The following is a 13,740-nucleotide window of genomic DNA, read 5'->3' on the forward strand; positions in this document are numbered from 1 at the left end:
CTGGTGTTTGTGTCACACACACACACACACACACACACACACACACACACACACACACATCCCTACTGTATCATTCAGAAGTAATTCTCCAAAGAAAAAGAAAAGAAAAGGCAAACCAAGTAGACTGCTTAAACTATCTGCATTGTTTCTTGAGGCGTTTTGTTTTGTTGAGTGGGGTGAAGGTAGGACAGTTTATTTGGAGGGAGGGTAAGGAAGGTCCACTCTGCCCACAACTTTTGAGAACATTTCTCCATGTGCCTCTTTGCTAGCTCAGACACACTTCTGGGCTGATCACTCAGAGCGGTCCGGCAGCTCAGGAATACCACTCTGCCGCTACCAAAACTGCCAAAGGGAGAAGGACGGGGGCGCTGTCTGGTGACAGTTCGCAGGATTCCTTCAAGGCGGCGACCACCTCCAGGGATCCGTTCTTCCACATCGCGGGTCGTACTTGGGACCCACGACCGCTACAGTGGGCTGCCAAGACGCTGAACCGCCGGGCCGAGGCTCTGGGGACAGAGTCACTGCGGGGCGCCCTTTGCAGCCAAACCGCGGGCTCCTGGCATTCAGAAAGCGCCCCAGGCCCACCTCGGCGGGCCCGGCCGTCTCGCCGCACCTTGGGTTCCCGAGCCAGGAGTCCCCCACCCCGCGCCGCTCCCGCGCCACCCCCCAATCCCAGACTCCAGCAGCAACGCCGCCGCTCCCGGAAACAAGCCTGCTGAGCAAAGGCGGAGGAAAACCTTGGGCCTTCCGCTCTGATTGGTCTTCCCCCGCCGCGCGGGGCGAGGCAGCGATTGGCTGCCGGGCGTTGTCAGTCGCCGAGGCCGGAGCCTTCTCCGGGGAAGCGCAGGCGGGCTCGGGTGCTCCGGCTGCCGCCGCGGCTGCTCGAGCTGGTGCAGCTGGGCGAGCTCGTGCGGGCGCCGGCGCCGCCGCCGCCTCCGCTGCTGCCCACCCCGCCGCGCCGCTGGCGCTGCCGGTCTTGCTGGCGGCCGCCGGGGAGGGGCGGCCGAGAGAAGAGCACGAGGAGGCGGAGGCGGCGGAGAAGTGATGCTGGCGCGGGGGATCCGGACAGCGGCAGCGGAGCAGCAGCATCTCCGGGACCCCGGCTGCAGCGTCCCTGTGGCCCGCTGGCCAGCTGAGCGGCGGGAGACCGCGCACCCCGCGGGTAAGATCCGGCCCGGCGGTGCCCGCGCGCTCCAGGGACCGCCGGTGTTGTCTTTGGGGGTTACGAGGCTTGTTGTGCCCGGGGCATCCTGACAACGGTGTTTGGGACCCGGACAGCGAGTCCGGACGCACGGCTAGGCTGATGCCCGCGCCGGAGCCGCTCCTGTTCGTGCGTTCTCCCCTCGGCGCTGCCCGACTTAGATAGCGCGGAGATGGCATTGTGTGGGTATAAGCGTGTGTGGGCGCGCAGCTTGGGGCACTTCGTAGGGAGCGCGGTGGGTCCCCTCTGACGTGAGCCGGCGTCCTTCAGGGATTCAGGCTGGGCTGGAGTGAATAGGTTTGCCTCTTAGCTCAGCGGGAGCGAGAGCATGCGGAAAGCCCGGGGAAGTCCACCGTGGCTCGTGAAGAGCCGGGCAAATTGAACTTTACTGCTTTAATGAAAAGAGGGAGCTGTGCATCCAGCGCGCCAGGGGACAGGCGCATTCGCCGAGGCTCCCCAAAGTCCCACTTTGCGCCGGGGACTTCAGAGAGGAGAGGAGAGGAAGGGAGGGGAAAGTAACGGTTAGTCCGCCTCGCTGAAGAGAAAGACTAAAGGAAAGGAGGAGTGCAGCTAGGCTTGGGGAGTGGCGGCTTTTTGTCTGACGCTCCTGGTGGGGAGCTCATTCCACTTTTCCGGAGCGCAGATTTGGGGATGGAGAGTCCCGCCTTGAGGGGCTGTCAGAGGCCGCTTCTGGCCCGCGCCGGCGTGGGACACGCGTGTCCGCGACCCGACCGCGGGGCCGAAGCGGGGCGGGGCTCGAGCGTGCGTCCAGGTGGAGCCACTGCCTCTCAGGGCAGCCTTGACCCGGGTATCTTCCGGGGTCGGGACCCGGCCTGCAGCGCCAGGGCAGCTGCGGACTGCGGGCGGCTCTGCTCTCCGAGAAAGTTCGGCCGGCTGCGGTCTGGGCAACCCAACCTAGGGCACGTTGACCACAAAGTGGAACCAGGTTTACGTACCCAGCTTCCTCCAGTGCCGACGCTGTTTTTATTCTGTATTAAATTATTTTCCCTGTAAAGCCTCTGGGAGTTGGACCCGCGCTGCAAACCTTTCTGCAGAAGGCGGATTTTATGCGCTGCTGTAAATGGATGGTGCTGCCGGGTTGAGTCCGAATCTCCGTAGCTCAGTGGAGTGGTTTCTCCATCCCTCTTCAGGACGCACAAACTTACTCTTGGCGATTGTTTTGTATGTGGCCTGTGTCTCCTTAGGAGTCTCTGCTAGGGAAAGTTCCTGAAATACCTCGGCACTAATGAACTGTCCCCACTCAGGCGCAGATGAAGAGGGACTGTGGTCTTTTACAGAGGCGATGGGGTTGCAGCGGGAAATGGAAGTGGAGAGGGCAGCTCCCAGCTTGCCAGCTAGAATCTTTGGAAACCCATAAATTGGCTCAGTACAGGGAGCCGGAACTGAGAACAGCACTTTCCCTGTTACGTAGCTCCTTAATCTCCTTTCCCTGGAAGAATCTTTCGCCCCTAAACAAAACACAACACAACAAAAATAAAACCCAGACCCAAACAGCAGAAACCACTTTGGTCAGGCTCATTTTTGATTTGGTAAAGCGGAAAAAATGAAAGTGAGACACCTAATAGAAATCCCGGGGCGGGGGGGGGGGGGGGGGCGGAATCAGGAGGGAGCTGTCCAAAATGTCAGCATTTTTCAAGTTTTTAATTGTAAAGGTTCCATTTTCTCCCAATTTTGTAATGTAAATTATTCTGTAGCGATGAATAACTTACTGGTAAACTAGCACTGATATTAGTTTTGTGTCCGAAGATGGTTGTATGTTTTTCATCACTTAATTCGTGAACTGTAAATGGAATTTTTAATACTCTTTTAGTTGAACACCACACTATGCATTTGGACTGGTAGAAAATTGGTAGTAAATGTTTTTTCTTTAGTAGTCATCACATGTGTCTTAAAAGTCGAGTTTTCTGATATAATTAAAGAGTATAGTTTGTGGTTGTTATGTTTCAATACCTGCTGCCAGGTGATTAATTTAATGTTGCAATATTTTAGTTATTCTAACTTTCAGGACTTTATTAAGATTATTAAACACATTAAGCAGCTGGTTTTAGTTTTGTGTTCCATTTGTGCAATGTTATGAGATGGTAAAATAGTTTTCCCCTATGGATTGATATGGGGAAATTAAATTGAAATGTGTTTCAATAATTAATAATTTAAAGATAAGATTAAGTTAAAATGAAGTTATCAGTGTTAAAAGTGGAAATTTTGAGGAAAATTTTAACTACTTAGCTAAGAAAGTGGTTTTTCACATGGCTGTGAAGTAACATCTTGTAAATCCACTGCATTATGTATTGGGCTAAGCCACAAGTCTTTAAACAGAAACAGAGCTTTTGTACTCATTTTAAGGAGTGTGTGGGTATTTTTAACCAGGGGGACCTTTTACTTGGGGAGGTTTTTTTTTTTTCAAATAATTAAATGCATTTTAAAAACCGTATTGTGCAGAATTTTATCAAATGTAGTGAAATGCATCAAAGAAAATAAATATTAGGGTAAAGCAGTAAGGTCTATGACTGAAAGCAGATATGAGGCAGGATGTGTGTGTGTGTGTGGTGGAGGAGCACAGGCTTAAAGGCGGTAATAGTGCCAGCCACTTAGTTTATATGAGCAATTCAAGTTCTGCCAGTTCTGCAAATTCACTTCAGTTTTGACTTGTTTTGCTTCAGGGTAGCCCAGGAGCTCAGACTGCCATATTTTCTGTATGGATTTTAGTAACTGTCAACTTGTCAAGTCTCTAGGCCACTAAATTCACTTTTTGACCTATACCAGATTTTACTTCCAACACTGCATAACTTTTCTAAAAATATCAACTTTACTATAAATAGTGCAAAAATATTATGATCTTATTAAGTAAACATTTAATTTGTCAATAGCCATGATTAGAATTTCTATATTATTAGGTCAAATGCTGAGGTTTATTTAATTTTATTAATAGTAACTTGTTTTCATTTAAGTAATGACAAAATCAGTTTTTAATTGAAAACTAATACACTTTGGGGACTGGAAAACCTCAGCCAGTTTAGTATATCAGAAATTCATTGTGCTGTCTCTCTGTCTCATGCAAACATACACACATATACTGGAAAGTCTCTCAGGACGAGTGTAAACACCCTCCATTAGAAACAAATTCACCAACCCATCCTGAATGATGAAAGTACTTTATAAGGCAAAAGCTCATCGTCTTAAGTAACCTATTACTAATTAATTATGATACTGGTTTATTTGTTTAAAATTTAACAAATTCTGTGTTTCTGTGATGTACAAAACACTGTTCAGGTTGCTTTGACTATATCAGAGAATAAATCACAAAGGCTCTTGCCCTCATGAAGCTTGTATTTTATAATAGATGAAATAGATCATAAACAAGAAACATAATGAGTAAAAAATGTACAGAATATTTATCTCTCCTACTGACCTGTTTTTTCTAAATCTCCATCCCATGGCCCCATCTCTTTGCATCTCATTTTCTTTCCGAGTAATATACACCTATCCACACACCCACATAAATATACTCAATCTAAGAACTGGAAAGTATCGTGGCGATAATCTAATACATGTTACTCATGAAGCAATATATCTGAACAATAACAGCACTATCTAAGCTGAAGGTTAAAGGTAAGAGAGGGATTCAAAGGTGATTAAGCAATGAAATAACAGAATATCTGCCCTTTAAAATGCTTTAAAATCAAATTATATTTTTTGGAGGAACTAAAATGGGAAACATTATCCTTTAACAAATTTATTTCAAATTAACAGCATCTTTAAAGGCATTTGTGACTATCCAAGGTCAAATCTATATAACGTCATTTAAAGAGGATGAGTGAATTAGAAGTAGTAAGGAAAGATCCAAAAGCATAATTTTAATGAAAAATTTTCTTCTTCCACATTGAGAGTGACATACTCATGTACCTCTGTGAAAGTTGATAAAAAATCCTAGCATCTGAGGTCAAAGTTTCCCTAAAGTTGATGCATCAGAAAAAAAGACTCATGATCTAATTCTCTAATAAAAAAAAATACCAAAACACTTAAAAAATTTCAAAATAACTTTGCCTTTATTTCAAAATCAACTTGGTTATCCAGACAGTCCAATTACAGATAAAACATTGTGATAATTTCTCAGGTTCTATGATGCATAAAAGAGTATATGACTATAATTCCAGTTTCACTTTCTGTACTTTCATGTAATTATTTCCTTTAGGGTCTTGAGCTTACAGCTCCAAAGATCTGTTTTGTTTTGTTTTTTTAAACCCTCATATGAAGAAAATCAAGAATCTAGCTTAACTTCCAATAATTGGTTTGTGAACAATATTTTCATATTAGAGGAAAGCTGAAATTGTATGCTTAAGAAGCTGTACTATATAATGAACTAATGCCAAAGTATTCACAAGTTCTATTATGACAAAATATTAACACTAACACAATGCTAACAGTCATTTCTGAGTGGATTTCCATCATTTAAGAAAAAATCTTCAAGATTGCTGCTATATAATCCAGTTTTTGGAGATGGAGAAAAGTCTTCTGATAATACTATTACAATATTTTATTTATTTAGATTTAAGAATGTATATACTATCAGCTTAAGCCTTTACCTTTTTTTAAAATATTTTATTTATTTGACAGAGAGAAATCACAACTAGGCAGAGAGTCAGGCAGAGAGAGAGGAGGAAGCAGGCTCCCCGCAGAGCAGAGAGCCCGATGTGGGGCTCGATCCCAGGACCCTGGGATCATGACCTGAGCTGAAGGCAGAGGCTTTAACCTACTGAACCACCCAGGCGTCCCAAGCCTTTACCTTTATTGCCTGTTTGTTTTTGTTCTGTCCCAAATGTAAAACCTTAGGAAAACAGTGTTTTAATAAAGCAAGTAAACCAACCAGTAATTATCATGCCTTGCATACAAAATCAGCTCTGGCTGATGATGAAAATGTTGATGATGAAAAAGTAGGGATCAGATATTTACATCTGGGAAGAATTCGGATCATTAGACCAACCTTCCCTATGTGTAAGGGAAGAACTTTACTCCCAGAAATTGGCCAAAGTCAGTTGAAAGTAAAGGCAGATCTAGAAACACTGCTTGTCAACTACTAAATGTGTAAGTTAACTCCACTGCAGTTGCTTATTAAACAGTTCTACATTTTATGAAATAGTAATGTTAAGAAATCACTGCATCCACCAATTTGTACATCTAAGTATTTTAATATCTAACATAATACTGCATTGTATTAATATTATGTTGGGATCAAGAAAATGATAAATTGGGATGCATTTAGAAATGTCATCTAAGATTTATAGGGCTGGAGGTAAGTTTGCGTGTAAAATATTTGTACTCAATTCAGCTGCTGTGTCTATAGAATTCCTTTTAAATATTTATGTCTCTAACATAGGAATTTTTTTTTTAAATTTCCAAAGGTCTATGGACTTCAAAGTAATCAATAGGTGAGCTTCAGGGATTCCAAGATATACCGAAATTGTTTGCAAACTCTTTGCATTTTTGAATGTTCCATTGTAAGGAAAAATTTTTCAGAAGAGCTTAAGAACTACTGCTTTAGTTAGCTTAAAACAAAAACAAAAATCAAACACAAAAGCAGGCAGAAAGGGGAACGTGTACGGATAGGGCTTTAAAGAACTAGTACTTTTCTGACTCAAGAAGAAAAAGAAAAAGATAAGAAAACCCTCCTGCTAAATTCCATCAGAAAACAGCTCCTACAGTGGTTGGAAGAGCTGCTTCATTGTCCTAAAATTCAAATTTGCAACTGAAGGAATGTTTTAGTTCTTGTAGTTATAAAACTGCACTTGGTTTTGAGTTATTGCAGTTAGCATTTTGTTTGGTCTTTAACTATGAAATATTTTCATGATGTACATAGATGACATCAGGACTGAATCAGTTCCTCATGGGACAATAAAATTCGTGGGTGATTTCATCAGGGCCCATAGCACTCAGTCAGAAACAACTGCCAGAAATAGTTTGGTTGTTAACAATTACTTGTAATTTAATTACTATTAGACAAGAAAAATTACACTAGATGTATATAATGCACTATGAATAGGCTTTATGAATAGAGCAAACGAACTAATAGCTATATTCCACTTTACATCTGTCTGTGCCAGTCAGAGTGCTGGTGAGTTCCCATCATAGCCCATCACTACTTTAGTTTCTGTGTCGGTAAAATGATGATAGCATTACATACATGCATACATGTATATAGGTATTCGTATACGTAGACAATCCAAATTAATATCTGAAGAGATTGTTGCAAAATTTAGAGATTCTGAAGTTCCTATGGAATAACCAATAAGTTATAATGGGCAAAAAATGGTTAAATAAATAAAGCATTGAGACAGAGTTGAGCTATTAACTACTAAAAGATATTAAAAATGTCAATTAACACAGTATATCAACATGCATACAAATAAGACAAAAAGTCTGAGATCTGTGAGAATAAAGTATAATATGTAATAATCACAAGTCTGTGGGAAAATTAAAAATGTTCAATATGTGGTGTTGGGGAAACTGAGTAATTATTTGTCAAGAACATACACTTCCTATCTCATATTGCAATCCAAAATAAATGTCAGAGGAAGCAAAGAGTTAATAGAAAGAAACTCTGAATCAGGTTCCTCATAAACACAAATATAGTGGGACAAATATAAAGATATGACCTTATTAAATTTAACAGTTTTAAGTCAGAAATGCCAAAAGTAAATAAAAGAAACATTTTCAACACAAACTGCTAATAACAGTTTCATATTCACTGTTACAAAAACCTTTCAGTGTTTTCTTCTATTAGTGGACTTATCTCAAAATATTGTCATTCCCAATTTATATCCATTCCCTTTACTATCTGAGAACTTTTTGAAAAAGAGAGATTTATATTCATCATTTTCCCCAGTGTCTTGAACATAATTAGGGAGTGAGAGGCATTGTTATTGGCTACTAAAAAATTGTAAGTATACCAATAGAAAAAGGGAAAAATAATCTACAAATCCCAGAAATATATAAGGCTAATAAGCGTCTAAAATTTTAAGTTAATGATAAGGAGTACTATCACAAATTTTTAAGTGGTAGTACTTTTTAGCCCATTAAAAGAGCAAAGATTACAAGTGAAGTTCAATTCATTTAAAAGAAAAGTTGATGTAGATGATGAAGATGAAGGTAAACTGTAGATTCTTCCTAAATTTCTGGTAAGATTATTCATTGGTGTTTACAGAATTCTTCCATTGCATGCTCCAGAAATTACCTGTGACTAATGTAAGGAATAAGATCCACACCAAAAGAAGGTATTTTGTAGGTTATAAAATCAAAAGAAAAGAAGGAAAAAATAAAAATCAACAGAATAGCTACAGAGATTGTGGGAGAAGGTGATGAAATCTTTGCCAGGTACCATCACTGGGATGAATCAGCATCAGTCCTTTTCTGCCCGTGTGTCACTTTGCTTCAGGACCAAATTCCTGGAATGAGAGAGATGACCTAGCTCAGGTTTCATGCTCACAGTTTAGTCAGTGAATCATTGGGCAGTCTTATCAAGAACACATTCAAAGGAAAATCAAGACAGTGTTACCAGAAGAAGGGCAAAAGGATACTGGACAGGTAAAAACAACAGATTTCCACTGTGTGTATCAAAAGCCTTAAAAATGTTCCCTTTGTTTCAGTAATACTTTTAGGAATTAATTCCCTGTAACTAACTAGAAATACGCACGGTGTCATTAAAATGTTGTTTGTAGTAGATTGATAGTAAAAATAATTTATTTGGCCAATAACAGGAATGATTAAATTATGGTATATATGATTAAATCATAAATTTGAAAGGTTGAATTGGAAAGTGTTGATGAAATAATTGTGAAAAACGCAGAATACAAAATTTATTATGCAAGAAGAACTGACATTTATGTATATAAAAAAATCCTGAATAAGATATTAACGTTTGTTTTGGGGGGAGTACTAGGATTATGGGAATTTTACTTTTAAGTGTAGAAAAATATTTTTTGCCAGGAGCAGGCACTGCTTTAATAATCACACAAAAATCTATATTAAAACAAACAAAAGAACAATTAGAGAAATGATAGTGGCTTTGGGCTTCCAGACAACTGTGCTGGAAGTAAAACATTGGACTCATATACTTAATTTTGAAAGGAAAGGAGCTAGTTATACAATATTCTTTTTTTTTTCTTCTCCATATTATAAGTTACTGAAAGCAAAATTTGGCTAAGTTTCCTACTTTGAAAGTCAGGAGTCATTTTGGACTTTGCTTTTCAAATCTTTATCTCAATATAATAGAATTGGAAATGTGTTTGCATTGTATGGTTCAAATGAAGAATTTTTATTGGCATAAGAAGTTAAAAAAAGAATAAAAGTGATTTCAGTATTGATATGTGTGTGTTTTTCATTAGTTACTCTGTTAATACTCATTAGCTCATGCTTAAATTGAGGCGATATGTGCTACTATATCTTAAGAAGATAAATTATAGTCTGGTCCAGCTATTTATTAAGTACAATTAAATATGCTGTTAAATTTCATTATCACAAGACAGAAAACCATGTGTCTTTATATAAACCAGAGAGCAAATGTAGCTGAGTGGTTGAATTTTTTTTTTAAAGATTTATTTATTTGTTTATTTGACAGACAGAGATCACAAGTAGGCAGAGAGGCAGGCAGAGAAGTGAGAGAGAGGGAGAAGCAGGCTCCCCGCCCAGCAGAGAGCCTGACGCGGGGCTCAATCCCAGGACCCCAAGGCCACGACCTGAGCCGAAAGCAGAGGCCCAACCCACTGAGCCACCCAGGCGCCCCTAAATATTTTTTTCTTCTTGGTTCATACCTACAGCTTAGAAATTACACATGCTGAAGAACAAAGGGGTCTCGATGTAGCAATGGGTGGAATTTTCCTAAAAGCATAAGTGTGCTATTATTATAATACATTTTTCAATAGCAGTTTACTCTGGCATATTGGCTGAGCTCTATACAGAATGATTTTGATGATCTTGTGACTTATACTTGAACAAGTAATGCAATAACTGGAAAAGAACAGAAGAGGAAAAAGAAATTGGCTGATATTTGTTCCCTCTAAAAGCCGCCACTTTCTTGTGGCTCATGGAGATATACAATCTGATAGGCAGTTCCATTCCAGGCTGTAGGATAGGGCCAATTTTGTTGTTATTATTCTCTCTTATTAATGTATGCAATTTCCAAATGGTTAATAGATACAAAAAATACACAGTAAAAATTCTCTCTCCTCTGTCCTTGTCCTTTACACTCAGTCCTCACGGCCCCCAATAGGTAACCACTCGTTTGTTGCTTAGTGTATTTTCAGAGATTGCCAAGCCCATACAAACACTAAACTTTTAAACTTTCTTTTCCGTTTCTGAATTTTTATACAGATGGTAACACTTATTTTTTTTTACATACTTTGCTTCCTGCTTTTTAAACTCAACAATCTTGAGTGACAGTCAAAGTGTACATTAAGTTTCCTCATTTTTAAACTCCATGGTATAACATCTGTTGAAACTACCATAATTTATTATTAAACAGTCCCCTCCTGATGAACAGTTTCATTTTTTCAAATATTCTGGCTAACACAACCAATGCTGTCATAAATAACTTTCTGTACATTATTTCACATGTGCAAGAATCTGTAGGACCTAGACATAGAATCCCTGGATTCAGATATATGTGTTTGTTTACTTTGAAAATGAATGTGCATTTGTTTTCACATTCGATTATCTTGCTTTTCTTGTCTTCAGTTGCATGATTAATAATGCTGAATGAGGGGCGCCTGGGTGGCTCAGTGGGTTAAGCCTCTTCCTTCGGCTCAGGTCATGATCTCAGGGTCCCGGGATCAAGCCCCGCATCAGGCTCTCTGCTCAGCTGGGAGCCTGCTTCTCCCTCTCTCTCTCTCTGTCTGCCTCTCTGTCTACTTGTGATCTCTCTCTCTAATAAACAAATAAAAAAAATAATAATGCTGAATGAGACTGGACCCAAGACTTTGATTCATCGTATTTCCCTGGAGACTCCTGTCCAGGTTTACACTTACATATCAGCATGCTTTGTAGGTACGCAATTTATTGTGAACTAATTTTGTTTGGTGATCTTCCAGCATCTGCTTAACCATCCTGGCCACAAAGATAGCTATGAAAATAGGGAGATTTTGTCAGATTGTTCCTTAATTTCAAACCTTCTCTTTTCCTATCCTCTGGCCTACTAGACTAACAAATTATATGAGCATTGTGAGTACTTGTTATTCATCTACTAAATGACAATATTAAAAATAATCATGTCCCATGTTGGCAAGAATGCAGTGAATTGGGTGCTTTCAGAAACTGTTCGTTGCAATTAAAATTGGCACAGCCCTTTTGAAAAGCAATTTGGCAGCATATTGGGGAAAAAACTACAAAATATTCATACTGTCTGATCCATTAATATTCCTTCTGGGAATCTATCTTAAGGAAATAGTATAAAATATGGAAAAGGTCTTATGTTTGAAGATGTTGATGGATGTATTATGTAAAATATAAAATCAGAAGCAACTCAAATGGCCAATAATACATCTAGGCATGTAAAATTGAGGATAACATACAATAATTAAAAGTAGGTATGAGAATTATAATAAAATACATATGCTATAATGTTTCTTGGGGAAAACATGGTACAAAATCACATATTAGTTCTACCATATAAAACCTGCACTTAACAACACTGAAATTACAAATGGCTTATAAAGTGGTGGGAAAACAGGTAATTCGTGCCCTATCTTTTTATCCCCAGTTTTCTAGAATATTTTACAACATTTTAAATTAAAAAAAAATTAGATTTTCCCTTTTGTCTTTGATATTTTGTACTGAATATAAATCACAGTGTTTGATGCTTACGTTCTTTACCACTACTCAGTGATGTGCGATTTTTCATCTTTTATATGAAGATGAGTTTATCCTGGGCTGTGTGGTGCAATGCACGTTTTCTTCACAAGTACTCTCTCACTTCCTTCTATACATTAAAGACATCTTAATCACTGAACTTCTTTTCCTTGTGATAGATATTTTTTCTCTTTGGAAGAAAAATTCAGATATTTTCAACAGTCCTGAACATGCCTTTTGCCTACTTCTTAGACTTAATCTCCTAACATTCTCCCCTCTGCTCACTAAGCTTCTATCACGCTGATCTTTCTCCTTATCAAACACTCTAAGCCAAATCAGACTGCTCCTAATTCTTAATTAAACTCTACATATTTCATTAAAATATATGCAGGGAAAGTTAATAACCTAGCAAATATATCATGCACATAGGATTACCCTGTGAAATAGATGGACACTAGATAAGCTTGTCCATGACAGTTGTGTCTCTTTAAGAAAAAGCAAATAACTAAAATACAATGAGAAAAATACCTCCCCCCACCTTTTTTAACATATGAGTTAGTTTGCTAAGTTGACGTGAAGTAGGAAGGGAAAATGTGAAGTATGCTTTTCCCTCACTAGCTCTTTGGAAAATGAATGTGGTGGCATTATCTCTCTTTATTGAAGTGCATTTTGTATCATAGACTATCTTGTTATCTTTGCCCAGGTGATTATCACATTATCTTCAAAGTGTAAAGCTCACAGTTAATTTCAAGGAGACTGCAAGAGTGTCATCTCATGTTTGAAGCACTGTTTTACAGTTCTATCTGCTTATCTTTCCTGTCAAGTGAGCTGATTTTGAATTTCTTCATAATAAAGATGTTATTTTCTGAGATGGTGCACCAGTGATAATGGGATCATTTCGAAGTCACAATGGAAAGAAATGCTTTCTAAAGGACTTGCTTTGGACAATGCCCCATCTACGGCCGGCCGGGACTATCATCTGAGGCTTGGTCACATTTTAAAGAATACATCCTGTTGTGCTTAATTTTTTTAAAGACTTTATTTATTTGAGAGAGAGCAAAAGCAAGGCAGATCACAGAGGAGAAAAAGGAGAAGCAGACATGCCACTGAGCGGAGAGTACAATGTGGGGCTCAATCCCAGGACCCCGAGATCATGACTGGAGCTGAAGGCGGATTCTTAATCTAACTGACTGAGCAGCCCAGGTGCCCCTCTGTTTTGCTTATAAGTGCAGAAGCCTCCCTTCATTGTACATTTTAGCCATATCACTGCCAAGATCTTCTCTTCCCTTGTCTTTTCCTAGCCAAACTCAGAGATTTCACTCTCAAATTTCCCATTGACACCAGGTAATAGCTTCAACTTGTATTTTTATTAAAAAGACTTTCAATAGCTTGAAGCCTCTAAAAACACATTTATTTAAAATTACATTTATAAAAAATAAAAAAAAATAAAATAGCATTTATAGTTAAATGTTCAGTCCATGATTAGGAGTAGGGGTGATATAACGAAATTTGAAAATAAAGTTAAAGTATCATTTTAGTAAAAGGGACAATAGTTCTTGCCTCATTGAGCTTTTCTCTGAGATTAATAATAATGGTAAATAACTTTGGAAGTGTTACTATGTGTTAGGTATAGAATTGTTAATCATTTTATGGGCATAATATGACTTAAAACTTAGCAAAAT

At 39.4% G+C, this 13,740-nt stretch overlaps 1 protein-coding gene across 1 annotated transcript in view; it reads left to right on the forward strand.

Annotated features, from left to right (window-relative positions):
• The first annotated feature begins 928 nt into the window (after nucleotides 1-928).
• B3GALT1 (beta-1,3-galactosyltransferase 1) overlaps nucleotides 929-13,740 on the forward strand; it is a 531,881-nt gene continuing 519,069 nt past the window's right edge. The window contains exon 1 of the mRNA XM_046018064.1: nucleotides 929-1,162. The gene's annotated coding sequence lies outside the window, so the exon portion shown is untranslated. The remainder of the gene's footprint in view (nucleotides 1,163-13,740) is intronic.

This window comes from Meles meles, chromosome 9, assembly GCF_922984935.1.
Source record: "Meles meles chromosome 9, mMelMel3.1 paternal haplotype, whole genome shotgun sequence".
Taxonomy (NCBI): Eukaryota; Metazoa; Chordata; class Mammalia; order Carnivora; family Mustelidae; genus Meles; species Meles meles.